This window comes from Tenrec ecaudatus, chromosome 8 (genome assembly GCF_050624435.1).
Source record: "Tenrec ecaudatus isolate mTenEca1 chromosome 8, mTenEca1.hap1, whole genome shotgun sequence".
NCBI lineage: Eukaryota > Metazoa > Chordata > Mammalia > Afrosoricida > Tenrecidae > Tenrec > Tenrec ecaudatus.
The window spans coordinates 7,613,528-7,626,097 of NC_134537.1; the positions used below are offsets into that span (position 1 = coordinate 7,613,528).

At 47.5% G+C, this 12,570-nt stretch overlaps 1 protein-coding gene across 5 annotated transcripts in view; it reads left to right on the forward strand.

Moving 5' to 3' along the window:
- Positions 1-2,527: 2,527 nt before the first annotated feature.
- ANO10 (anoctamin 10) overlaps positions 2,528-12,570 on the forward strand; it is a 222,140-nt gene continuing 212,097 nt past the window's right edge. For all 5 annotated transcript variants that reach the window (XM_075555985.1, XM_075555984.1, XM_075555983.1 and 2 more), the window contains exon 1: positions 2,528-2,685. The gene's annotated coding sequence lies outside the window, so the exon portion shown is untranslated. The remainder of the gene's footprint in view (positions 2,686-12,570) is intronic.

Here is a 12,570-nt window from a genome sequence, read left to right on the forward strand (position 1 = left end):
CAACATCGAGATGCGTTGTTGAATGGAAAAGTTGCTCTGCAAACTCTCCCTCAAATGACCACTACAGAGTAAAACGAGAGAGAAAGGGCAGTGGAAGTGTGCAGGCGGATTGGTTGGGGCTGACAAGGACTTTTAATTCAGAATGGGTAAAGTGCCGCTTGTGGGAAGGCGGGTAACCAACCTGTAGCTTCGGTGGGACACAACAGCAGCAGTAACCTGCGAGGAAATAAGACTGCAAAGTGTGGAGGCAGGAGCGGCAGTGGATGGCAAGTAACTGTGGGGGACAGAGATGAGGCACAGGGAAGAAAACCTCCAAATGTGCTCCCTGAAAGTGCCAGCACCTGGACACCTCCCCTGGCAGAGCATCAGGGGCCCATAAGGAAGCCAACAGTCTACACCATGTAATTGGACTTTGTCCTTCCCCACAGAGCTTCTCCCTCACTGTGGGGCCCTAGGGTCCAAAGTGGCCTGAGCTAGACAGGGGGCCAGGGGGAGAGTGTTAATTCATTTAGTCTTTCCTTCCACAGAATTATTGCCTGCCCACTGCAAGCCTAATGCCATTTGAGGTACTCGAAAACACCTCACTGCCATCAACGCCCATTCATAGTGATCCTATAGTTCCCGAGTTATGGGGGTGGAAAGCTCTGTCTTCCTCCCAAGGAGCAGTTGGTGGTTTTAAACAGTAGGTCTTGTGTATCACAGCCTAATGGGTAACTACTACACCACCTGGGCGGCTGTTCTGAGTACGTGGGTACAGAAATAGTAGGACTAGTGGTATAGGGTGAGAGAGATGGATAAGGGGTGGAAGGGGGTAGGGGAGAGCAGATGGTCAGACGGGTGGGAAGACTTGAGGGAGGTGAGGAAGCAAACCAGATACCTGGAGAAGTCTTCCAGGGAGAGGGAAGGGCCTGGGCCGAGATCCTGTGGTGGGAGGTGACAGCACCTGGTGAACTGTAGGGAGAGCTTGGAGGTCAGGGTTGGTGGTAAAAGAGAATTTCAAAGACTTATAACTAAACTCAAACTCACTGCCATCAAGTCGATTCTGACTTATAGTGACCTTTAGGGCAGAGTCAAACCGCCCCAGTGGGTTCCCTGAATGTAACTTTTTGGGAATTGAAAGCCTTACCTGCTATACAAACGTTGGTTTCTGTTGGACGAGGCATTTTAATCATAAATCGAATTTCAACTTCTATTATTTGAAAGTAAGTAATAATTAAAATGAGCTAATTAAAAAATCATTTTATTGGGGGCTTGTACAACTGTTATCACAATCCATACATCCATCCATTGTGTCAAGCATTTTTGTAAATTTGTTGCCATCATCATTCTCAAAACATTTGCTTTCTACTTGAGCCCTTGTTATCAGCCCCTCATTTCCCCCCTCCCTTCCTGCTCCCCCCTCCCTCATGAACCCTTGATAATTTATAAATTATTATTATTTTGTCATCCGACATCTCCCTTCACCCGCTTCTCCGCAGTCTTTCCCCCAGGGAGGAGGTTATATGTAGATCCTTGTAATCGGTTCCCCCTTTCCACCCCACCCTCCTTCCACCCTCCTGGTATCGCCACTCTCACCCTTGGTCCTGAAGGGTTCATCCAACCTGAATTCCCTCTGAAGGGTTCATCCAACCTGAATTCCAGTTCCTATCTGTACCAGCGGACATCCCTCGGTCCAGCTGGATTTGTAAGGTAGAATTGGGATCATGATAGTGTGTGTGGGGGGGGAGGGGAGGAAGCATACAAGAACTAAAGGAAAGTTGTATGTTTCATCATTGCTACCTACACTGCATCCTGACTGACTGGTCTCCTCCCAGCGGCCCTTCTGCAAGGGGATGTCCAAGTGCCCACAGATGGGCCCTGGGTCCCCACTCCGCATTCCTCCCTCATTCACAATGCTATGCTTTTTGTTGTTGTTGTTCTTTGATGCCTGATACCTGATCCCTTTGACACCGTGTGATCTCACAGGCTGGTGTGCTTCTGCCAGGTGGGCTTTGTTGTTTCTCAGTTAATGGCCACTTGTTTATCTTCCAGCCTATACGACCCCAGACTCTGTATCTTTTGATAGCCGGGCACCATCAGCTTTCTTCAAGCTAATTTTTATATTCAAAAATGACCAGAAAATTGGGTCTTGGTCCTGCAGGTGAGGGCAAAGTGGGAGGAGCGAAGGAGGGAAGGACAGAGGTGGCCCCCTTCTCGGCCCCGCCTCCACCCGAGTCGGTCCCGCCCCCAAGCGGAGTGACAGACAACGAGGCCCCGCCTACACCGTCGCGGTCCTGACCCCGACCTCAATCACAGTCCCAGCGGCTTCCACGGGCCACGCCCACTTGGCGCCATAGCCCCGCTGGACTCAACTTCGCGGACTCTCCACCGCCGGCGGCGGCGGCGGCGGCGGCGGCGGCGGCGGCGGCGGCGCTATCAAGCTCCGCCCACATTCGGAGCACAAGGCTCCCGGGGCTCCGCCTCCCCGCCCGCAGCCCCGCCCCCGCCAACGCGTCACCGCGCCTTGGCCCCCGCCACGCCCGCCACGCCCAGAGCTAGGCGGCGCCCTGCCCTCAGGCCCGGCCCGGCCCGCCCCCGGCCCCGGCCCCGGCCCCCGCCTGGAGAGTCCCCAGAGCCCAACCTCCGGGTCCCCGGCTCCCGGGCCCCCCCCAGCACCCCCGCAGACCTGGAGCGCCGCGGCGGCCGGTGAGTGGGGGAGGGGCGGGGCTCGGACCTGGGAGTCTCGGCGGCGCCGGAGCTCCGGTCGCTGCGGTTCCCGGCGCCGGGCCCGGCGAGCTGCGGCGGGGCGCCTCCCGCTCGCCGCCTTCCTCGTCCGGCTCCCTTGGGTGCCGGCAGGCTCGGGAATGGGGAAGTGGGTGGGAAGGGATCCGAGGGAGGAGGGCGTGAAGGTGTCAGCGGCAGGGGTGCGCCAGAGGCAGAGGGGTGAGCGGTGAGGGAGACGGGAGGAGGGAGGGGGACCGTGTGGAGGCGATGCGGGGCGGGTTTGGGAAGGACCGGCCCACAGCGGCCCAGCACCCAGGCTTCCTCTGAGAGTCCCGGGAGCAGAAGGGGGTTTCGGGCGTCACAGAATGGGTTTGGCCCGAGCGAGCTTCGGGATCCTGCGCCCACTCGCGTCGGGCAGAATGGGTCTCCAGGCGTTGGGCTGGGCCAGAAGTTGCAAGTCGGGCAGTGCCCGGGACACCTGCGTGGAACACCTGCGGGGGACTCTCTAAGTTCCCGGTGCCTGCCCACTGCCTAAGGGCACAAGAGGGTATTGTCTGGTGTAAACCCCTGTTCCAACAGCTGGGCCACTGAAAGGAGAGCCTGAACTTAAAAGTATCGTTAAAGTTTATTCCAACTCAGTATAACAGTTTATCAAGTTCCCTTAAATCCTGTGGCGTGTGAAGATTTTAAAAATCAAACCCCAGAGGGGTTTTGAAGTTTTCTGTCTTTATTATCTGCCTTGTTTATATGCAAAGGCACACCCACCTAGGACCAGATGTGCGAGAGATAAAAACAGCTTTCAGTCAGAGATGGAAAGTAGCTCAATCCAATCTGACCAGTTGTGGTGGAAAGAATCCTACAACTGAAGATGGAGTGAAATCTCCATGATATACAATGATTCTGGAAAGGGACAGCAAAGACGTTTGGTAAACGGATCGGGGATTATGTGTATGTGTACCTTTAAAACACACACCATACAGAATGGTGAAAGATTTGTGTGTGTGTATGTGGTACAAAACTTTTAGAACATAAAACTGTTCGGAAGTAAAAGAATCACTTGTAACTTCACACCAATGTACATTCTAGTACATCACTTCCTAATTCATTTTGCATTGTGTGTGTGTGTGTGTATACAAATGTCCCTATTGCATAACTGGGGTTTTAGTATTATTTTGTGTTTTGTTTTATTTCTCAGCCCTTAAGATTTTCCTGCTTAGCATTTTCATGGATCAGAACAAACTTTAAAACAGGTTTTGAAATGGCTGCATTCTTTTACTAAATACCAGCGTTTCAGCCCTGGGTCAGATGCTGTGCTGGAGTTGGCAAAGTGGATGTAGCTGTACTGGGTTTAAGTCACAGCTGTGCTGTGTTTTGATTGGATGCGTCCTCAACTGTTGTTGGATACGTAGATTGTCTCCAGCTTTCCTTACTTTCATAGACAATAAAATCTGTTTGGAAGACCACCAGCTCAGAGTAACAGATGCCAAGCCTAGTGTCAGATGTGAAGCAAAAGAATGAATTTTAGTGGGTTTTCATGTGTCTGTGTTATCAAAGGACATAGGATTCCCCTGCCCCTTGGGAGGGAATCTTTTATAAAAGCAATTCTTAAAAAAGTATTATTTTGAAATAATGTAAATTTGTAAAATAGTTGAAAAGGGAATACACAGAAAGCCCTGAGAATGTTCCTCATCCATTAACCTTACAGTTATTGAAACCCGGACATTCATATTGCTTCAATTCTATTGGTCAACATTGAGCAACGATTGCGATGTTGGTGCAGGATGGCAGCATTTCCTTCTATTGTACATAGGGCTGGTATGGGTCAGAACCGACTGTGAGTCAGAACCTAACGACGGCGACGACACAGTTCTGTGAACTGATCTACAGACCTCGTTCCAATCCCACCACCTTTTCTTCCAACACCTAGGGCTCAGGTAGAAGTCCTGCATTACCATTAGTTGTAAACTCTTCCTAACCAACTCAGTGCCATGACAGAGTGGGACTGCTCCTTAGGATTTCTAAGACTATAAGTTTTTACAGGATTAAACAGCCTCATCTTCTCCTTCAGGAGCAGTTGGTGAGTTTGAACTGCTAACCTTTTGATTAGTAGCCCCATGTCTAACTCACAGGGCCACCAGGGCCCCTTTAATAGGTTCTCAGCATCCTTTAATCCAGGACAGCTTTTTAGTGGCTTGAATGCTTCTGACACTTGAAGAGTCCTGGTCAACTACTTAACAGATCGCTTCTCAGTTTGGGTGTCTGTTATTTCCTCAGGATCAGATTGAGGTTCTGAGTTTTTGGCAAGAATATGGCAATTCCAAGACAGATTTGTTCATTCTTTTGGTAGTCCCGTGGTATATTCAGTGTTCTTAACCAACTCCACAATTTGAAGGCCTCAATTAATCCTCAGGTCTTTTTATTCATTGCTCAGCTTTTACATGCAGATGAGGTGATTACAAATACAATCAATGGCTTGGGCACTGTGCACTTTAGTTCTCACGGTGACATCTTTAGTTTTTCATACCTTAAAGAGGTCTTTTGCAGATTTACCCCATGCAATATGTTGCTTGCTTTCTTGACTGTTGCTTCTATGAGTGTTGCTTGTGCATAACTTTAATATTTTCTCTGTTCCTCATGATGTTGCTTACTGGTCCAGCTGCGAGGGTTTGCGTTCTTTAGGGTGAAGTGCAATCTATACTGCAGGCTGTCTCGTCTTTTTATCAAGCCCACTTCGCTTTTATACAGAAAGGTGTATCACCTGCATCTCACAGGCTGTTAATGAGTGGAGCTTGTTGCTGCATTCTCTTCATACATTCCAGCTTCTGGGGTGATTTGTTCAGCATACAGATTGAATAAGGATGGTGTAAGGATTCGACCTTTGCTGATTTTACACCAGGCAATATCTCCTTGATGAGTTCAGATGACTGGCTCTCTGTCCTGTACTGGTTCCACAGGAACACAAATGCTCCAATCCCCATTCTTCACAGTGCTGTGCCCTCTTGTTAGTTCTCTACAGTCACATTCCTTTGCGGAGCCAAGAAAACAGGTAACCAGTAAGCATCTTCCTGCTCTTCTATGCTTTCAGCTAGCATCTACCTGTCATCAGCCATGATATCCTTTGTTCCACATCCTCTTCTGAATCTAGTTTTGATTTCTAGCCGTTCCCTGCTAATGTACCCTGTAATGTAAGCCTGCAGTGCAGCTTGGACTTCTTCCTTCAGTAGCATTAGTTGATTATTTCCTACCGCCTGAAACAGTTGAAAATGACTTTTTTTTTTTTTGCACAGGGACCCCGATTATTCCTGCCAGCTTCTTTTTATGCCTCCTGCACTGGTCAGTTTTTTGCCCTTGGTTGTTGTTGGGTGCCCCTGAGTCAGTTCCGACCTATAGTGACCTTACGCACAACAGAATGAAGCACCGCCTGGTCCGATTGCTCTGATGCTTGAGCCCATTGTTGCAGCCCCCGTGTCCTCCAGGCTTGTTTTTTCCCTTTAGTTCTTTTTGGTTTACTAACTGGCCAGCTTTTCACTCTGACTTCACTTTGTCTCCTTGAGCTGCCCTTGGAAGCTGTTGTTCATCTCTTTCCCATCATTGTTTCTTCCATGTGCTTTAGCTGTCATACGACCACGACCAAGTTTCAGACACGTCTGACATCCACTGTAGTCATTTCTGCCCTCTAATGACCTTTTGCCGCCTTCATGTATGAAACCCGTGATGTCATCCTCCAATTCATCTGGTCATCAGTCATGGCCTCCGAATGTCGTTAGATAGGAGCCCTAGTGGCGTAGTGGTTGGGCTGCTAACTGCCGGGTCAGCAGTTCAAAACCACCAGCTGCTCTGCGGGAGCAAGACAGGTCTTTCTACTTCCATACAGAGTTACAGCTGCTGAAACTCAGACCAGTCTACTCTGACCTGTGAGGACACTTTGCATTGGCCTTGACTCGGTGGCAGTGAGTTTGGTTGTTTTTATACTCCAGGAGATACTTTGGCTCTTTGGATTTGGTTTCATTTTCTTCAGCTTCAACTTGAACTTGCATATGACTAACTGATGGATTATACCACAGTTTGCCCTTGGCTTTGTTCTACTTGATGCTAAGGTTTGACATGGTCTCTTTCGACCCACTGCAGTTGATCATTGTTTATTGCATCTGGTGAGGTCCATGTGTACAGTCATGGTTAACGTTGTCAAACAAAGCTATTTACAGTGAATAGGTCATTGGTCTTGCCAAATCCTATCATGTAACCTTTGGCAACACTTCTGTTACCAAAGCCCTGTTTTCCAACTACCGATTCTTCTCTGTTTTTCACTTTCTGATTTCAATAATTAATCATTATCAGTGCATATTGGTTGCATATTTGATTAATTACAGATTGCAGAAGTTCATCAAAATTTTCATTTTCTTCATCTTTGGCGTTAGTAATTGGCGCATACATTTGAATCATAGTTGTATTAACTCATCTTCTATGTAGACATGTGGACACTCTCCTCTCACTGATAGATCTTGAAATGTTCTTTCTGAGCAGGAGTGAGATGCCACTGCTCTTCAGTTCCTCATTCCTACTGTAAAATATCTAATTCACAACGGCTGGTACTAGCCTAGGATGTCGGTCTTTCAGCATTCCCTTTTTCCCTTTTGACAACTTTCAATTGTCCTTGGTTTATACTTTGTACAGGTCACATTCCAATGATTCCGAGTAGTAACTGTGCTTTTACTCCCTAATTTTAGTACTCACCAGTGGTTCTGGCCTGCAGTCTTTATTTCTGTGGTATTTCTCAGTGTGAGGTTTTTAATTTCATCATTTTTCTATGCTTACTAATGGAAATACTTTGAGGGAGATCTGTCTTCGATGTCCCACTTATTTATTGGTTTCAATATGAATGTGTCACTGTGCATTTATGGATGTTTTATTTCTTATGCCATCAGTAGTAGGGTGCCGGTAACTGCTTAATTTGTTCTCTGGACTAAGAGCCCTGATGTGTAGTGTCTGTGGGTTTCTGTAATTAAATGTTGTCACCAGGGCCCATTTCAAGATGCCACTGTGATGTAACTGACGAGGAGCTGGTCAGAGGAACCATGCGCTCAGGATGTTATGTGAGCTCATGTCAGCACACCATTGTTATTCCTTTGTAGTAGTTAGGGTGATGTCAACCAGCCCCTCCTGACTAGAGGTGGAGTCAAACCTGTCAATCAGGTTGCATCTTGATGAAACCTCCTTGGGGTGTGGCCTTTTGTATGAGAGTGAGGAGCTCTGGGAACTGCTTGCTTTCTCTCTCTGCCCCATCTCCCTGCTTGCTGGAATTGTACCTGTCTTGAGGGATGGTCCCGTGTGGGCCACACCTGACACTGAGAGCTGCCTGTGTCCTATAGTGTTCCCACTCACTGTGGGTCCATGGGAGTCTGCTTCTCCAGGCCTGTGATCTCTGTTTCCAGGCTCATCATTCTGTATTGCTGGCAGGTGGTGACGTGCCTCTGAAGAGGACCTTATGGCCTAGCATCGGACTTTATGGACTTGAGTCGGACAGGGCTGGGATGTCTTCTTGATATATAATTGCTTCTTTCTTATACATGGATGAGTGTCCCTGGATTTGTTTTTCTAGACAACCCAGCGTAGCACACTATTGCTCTCATCCTTTTTTAAATTTTTTTTTTTATTAAATTGTCCCAAATTTGGCCTCTGAGGATCCTTGCAAGTTGAGTTCTTTGGTCTTTAAAGATAAGAGCTGCTGAAAGCTATGAAAACCAAAAACGTGATGGAACTAAGGGTCTGTGTTATGGCTGGCTGGGGAATGAAGGAGAAAGGAAACTTGTCCGAGAGCCTGGGGAAGGAGTGATGGGCTGGACTGTGGAAGGAGATCTGTTGCCTTCCGGTGTGCTCCTGAGCCTTTGACCTTTTCTTTTTTAAATCATTTTATTGGGGGTTCATATAACGCTAATCACAATCCATACGTACATCCATTGTGTAAAGCACATTGGTACATTCGTTGCCCTCATCATTCTCAAAACATTTGCTCTCCACTTAAGCCCCTGGCATCTGTTCCTCGTTTTTCTCCCTCCCTCCCCACTCCCCCTCCCTCATGAACCCTTGATAACTTATAAATTATTATTTGTCATATCTTACACTGTCCGACGTCTCTCTTCACCCACTTTTCTGTTGTCCGTCCCCCAGGGAGAGCCTTTGACCTTTTCTGTAGCGAGGGGCTCCTTAGCTGCCAGTGCAACCCCATTCAGATCGGCATAGGCAAAGAAAGAGGAAGAACACATTGGTCCATGTAAGTGCGAGGTCTAAGGCATTGGTTCTCAACCTTCCTAATGTCGCAGCTCTTTCATACAGTTCCTCATGGTGTGGTGACCCCCCAACCATAAAATTATTTCCGTTGCTATTTCATCACTGTCATTTTCCTACTGTGATGAATCGGGCGGCCCCTATGAAAGGGTTGTTTGATCCCCAAAGGGGTCTTCACCCACAGGTTGAGAACTGCTGGTCTAAGGGCTGGTCTTGCTGTAGGTGTGGCTGGATCCAGGTGGTTCAGCAATTGTATAAGAATTCTCCTGTCTTTCTCTGCTCTGCTTGCTTCCTCGTTGGCAGCATGCTCTCACGGCCAGAATGGAGCAGCTCTCACCAGCCCGCCTTTCTCTCCAGCAGCAGAAGCAGCTCTGGACTGGCTTAGATGACATGCTCCTGCCACTGGCCCAGGCAGGCAGCATTGGCCCCGGCAGGCAGTATTGGCCCCGTGGGCTGCGTGGGCCCAGGAGGTGGTGCAGTGTGGGAAGGGATACGGTGTCAGACACGCAGAAATAGAGGACCAAGCGTTGGCCTGGGAGCTAAGGCTGGTATTTATGCCCAAAAGTTGTCAGCACATTCTGCACCTTCACCAGCAGGCCAAGCTTAGGGCACACTGTCCCTGAATGTCAGAAAGCGTAGCCAGGTATATTGTTACATTGATGAAAGGACGTGTCTTTTTTGTTTTTAAGAATTTGGTAATTCTGACAGATGACCCAGGGTAATCCTATCTAGACATGTGCTGTTTTGTAAATAAATCTGCACTTTCCAGTGAGCCAGTGGAACTGATGCGATGCCTGAAGACCTGGCAGGGAAAGACTCTTCCTTGAGTCCTTTTAGGAGAGTTGAGCAACCTTGTAGCCAACGCGTCATTTGGGCTGTCCTAGAAAGGAAAGGAAAACTAGAAAGGAAAACCAGGGATCACTTTTTATCTCACGCTTTTCAAAAGCTAAACTTGAGCTTGTTTCAATATTTTAGCTTCTAGTCATGCTTAGGAGGAGCCCTGGTGGTATAGTGGCCATGCATTGGGCTGTGATCTGCATGGTCAGCAGTTCGAAATCTCCAGCAGCTCCTTGGAGGAAGACTGGACTCCGTACTGCTGTAACAGCTACAGTCTCTCAAACCTACGGAGGGGGCTCTGAGTCAGCATTGGGTGGATGGCTGTGAGTTTGGTGTGAGTCACGCTTATCCTTTCTTCTTTTTTCCCTCCTTATAAAATTATTTCTTTGTTGTAGTATTACACGTCTGGGCCCTGTTCTGCTCTTATTTTGTAGTATGTATTTTGCATTTCTTACAAAGTTCAGGATTGCTCTCATAGGAACCTCATTTTAATTTGGAATTTTTTTAGCAACTGTAGAAAGCTACTTGAAATGAGCTTTCTTGGCCTATCTTAAGGAATCTTTTGCAATGTTCTCTTTTGGTCTGATCATTAGCAATTACTCCAGCTTTCAGCCATCTTCTTTTTCTTGGCTGGCACATCAGCAAGGTAGCCTGGGGTGGGCCTATAAAGCAAAGCAACCCATTATACATCAGTATCCTTTCTAAGCACATATCCAAGTCCCCTGTCTTTATAACAGTGGTTCTCAACCTGTGGGTTGAGACCCCTTTGCGGGTCAAATGACCCTTTCTCAAAGGTTGCCCGATTCATAGCAATAGCATAATTACAGTGATGAAGTAGCAACAAAAATAGTTTGATGGTTGGAGGTCACCACAACATGAGGCACTATATGAAGGGGTCACGGCATTAGGAAGGTGGAGACCCATGGCTTTAGAAGATCATGTTGATTTGTCTTTCACTGTAACTAGACAACACATTTCAAATTATGTAACCAAGAAGGTAACTTTGTATTACTTTTCTATGTTATTAGTTGTTAGGCATCATGGTCATCGAGTTGGTCTCTAAATACAGCAGGAAGGAAACACTGCTTGATCCTGCATGCTCCCTGCAGTTGTTGCTGTGTTACAGTTTCTGTGCCAGTCCATGGTTACAGTTTCTGTGCCAGTCCATCTCATTGAGAGTGTTCCTTTGTTCCATTGACCTCTGCTATACCAAAGATGAGACCCTTCTCCGGGGACGAATGCCTCCTGATAGCCAAAGAACATGAGTTGAAGTCTCCACCTCTTTGCTTCTAAAGAGCATTCTGGTTGCACTTCCTTTGAGACAGTCCAAGTAGATCCAGTCTTCTTCACCAACTTGTAATTCAAAGCCAGGGGTCCCAGCCAAGGTCCAGTGACCACCATTTCCATAGCCTTGGGGTGGCCATCTTTGCTTTCTCTCCCTTCTGAGTATCTCAGCCCTAAGTCCAAGGGTACAGGTAGTTTTGAGGTAGGGCTCAGTTTGTTCACTTGGGCTTCCACATTGAGTCCTCTGGTGTGGCTTTTGGGGATGCCATATTGCCTATAAGGCCAGCGTCTAAGGTCCTCATAGTGCTTTGTCCACGACACGATTCACAAAGGGTTGGGTAGAAACATATGTCTACCTAGGAACATAAAATTGGGTGCATTGCCCCCTACAATAGAGTTCCCTACATTTACTGTTTAGCATCCCTTCCCGATGTGAGGTTGTCCTTCCCATTGACCCACCACACCCACCAACAGAGAGAGCATGCCTCCTCTGAACTGTAGACGCACCCCACCCCTGGTCTCTACCTGATGTTCCACCGAGGCTCTCCTCTCCTTCCTGTGGAGGGCTTGTTAAATAAAATTCTTGGCAGCATTTAATATCATGATGCCGTGGACTGGTCCTGCTGTGAAGATTTTTGTTTTCTTTACATTGTGATATAATCCACAATGAAGGTTAGAATCTTTCATCCTCATCTGTAAGCGCCTCAAGTTCTTTCTTTCAGCAAGCAACATTTGCATATTACAAGTTGTTAATGAGTCTTCTCCAATCCTAATGCCATGTTTTCCTAGTCCAGATCTCAGATCTATACCTGTGGTGCAATGGATTGCTTGATATAGTTATTCCAGCTTCTGTAGCTCCCACCAAATGCCTTTTTCCTGATGAGTCTGGGTAAGAGAAGATACTGATAGGATTGTCTGTTCCAGCTGTGAGCTAGCAGGCCGAAGTGTGATTGTGAACATTCAGAACTTTAATGTGGGGGGGCAGTCACTTTTGCCATCCTGCTGGGAATAACACCAGCAGCACAAGGGAGGAATCTCACTACCTTTAAGAAAGAAGAGCCAGGGTGGACCATGTCTGTTGGATGCCTGAGATCCCTGTCCCACAGAGCTCCTTGATCCTGCAGATAGAGAGCTGTGATACCAGAGAAGTGTTAGAGGAACGGACACAGAACCAAGAGTCAGAGTATGAGACAGAGTAGTGAACTTCCTGGACCATCTCACTGCTATTGACTCAATACTGACTTAGAGTAATCCTATATAGGATAAGATGGAACTTCCCTGTGGGTTTCTGAGACTAACTCTTTATGGCAGTAGAAAGCCCCTCTTTAAAACTGATGTCTTCAGCATGAATTTCTCTTGCAAAGTAGTGTGCCTCCTGGCACTTAATTGGGGGAGCTAGGTTTGCTGATGCCTAGAGCTAGAGGTGAGATAATTCGTGCTGAAGCTTACAGAGGAATGGTA